Source organism: Lucilia cuprina, chromosome 6 (assembly GCF_022045245.1).
Source record: "Lucilia cuprina isolate Lc7/37 chromosome 6, ASM2204524v1, whole genome shotgun sequence".
Taxonomy (NCBI): domain Eukaryota; kingdom Metazoa; phylum Arthropoda; class Insecta; order Diptera; family Calliphoridae; genus Lucilia; species Lucilia cuprina.
In genome coordinates, this window is record NC_060954.1 from 42,732,191 (window position 1) to 42,733,833 (window position 1,643).

Sequence of the window (1,643 nt, forward strand, 5' to 3'; positions counted from 1 at the left end):
TATAGACTAGACTATAGACTAGACTATAGACTAGACTATAGACTGGACTATAGACTAGACTATAGACTAGACTATAGACTGGACTATAGACTAGACTATAGACTAGACCATAGACTAGACTGTAGATTAGACTTTAGACTAGACTGTAGACTAGACTATAGACTAGACTGTGGGAACGTGTAGACTAGCTTATAGGCTATAGTATAGACTATAAACTGTGCTGTAGTTGGCCCTATTTATTATGCTATATTGTGAACTTTAGTCGGTCTTCCATTCCTGTTTAATGTCATTTCTCTAATATACTTCTGAATAATTTAAAGAAAAACAAACTTTTAGCTGCTGCTTAAGTTTTGTCTTCTTATTACTTTAAGTAGACAATAATGACAAACAAATAGACAGACAGACAGAAAATTGTCATGCTTAATGTTCGTACATACTTCTTCAAGTGCATAAAATAAGAAGAAAGCAGACAAACCAGCAGCAACAAGCTTTAATACTGCATTTTAGACATTAGGCCATAAAACGTAGCAGTTCGACTTGTTATAACTTTAGATAGGTAGGTGGCTGTGGTGTGGATTTAATGCAGTTCTTTGGTTTTAGTAACCAAAACTGGTTTATGGCTCAAGTATTTGAAGTAGTGACATTAAAGTACTATATATTAAACTAAATTTTATTAACCTTTTTTTCCAAATTTTTAAAATATTATTTTCCCCAAATCGTTAAAAGTGTTTGCAAGTGTTCCGTACCCTCTGAAACATCATTATGACCATTAAAACATGAAATAGCAAAAGCAACAAAAATGTTTTTGTTTAAAATAAAAACATAGAAACAAAAACTAAACAATTGTATAAAAACTCAACACGACGTCATGATAAACAAAATAAATAGAGAAAATTTTTCTTTTTTTGAAAAAAAAAAAAAAAATTAACACAAAATAAATGTGAGCTTGCAAAAATATATTTCTGGTAATAGTTTTTTTTTCTTTTTTTTACACGTTTAAATACAATTTATGACATCAACTTGGCAACAATGCAAAAAACATGCAAAAAATAACAATAAAAAAATAAGAATTGTGTAAACTTGACAATAATATAAATATTATGCACATTTATGTTTTAATTGTTAATAAATATTTGTTTAAAAAGAACCGCAGCAAAAAAAAATAATTTTTACAGCAAATAAATTTTTATACAGTTTTATTGAAAGTATTCTTTCTCTAAAATTAAAAACATCTGTTTGAAATTGTTTTTATTAAATCGTATAAATGTTAAATAAAACGGAAATTCTTGAATTGTCTTGCAATAGTAGGTCACAGACTGAGCCATTTGCATATTGTTTTAATTTTAAAAATATCTTATTCTTAAACGAAAAACATGGAATTTAGAGAATGAGAAGTATGAAAAGTCTAATCGATTAAATGGACTATCTACTCTATAGTCTAGTCTGTAGTCTTGTCTATAGCATAGTCTCTAGTCTATAGTCTAGTATATAGTCTAGACTATAGTCTAGTATATAGTCTAGACTATAGTCTAGTATATAGTCTAGACTATAGTCTAGTATATAGTCTAGTCTATAGTCTAGTCTATAGTCTAGTCTATAGTCTAGTCTATAGTCTAGTCTATAGTCTAGTCTATAGTCTAGTC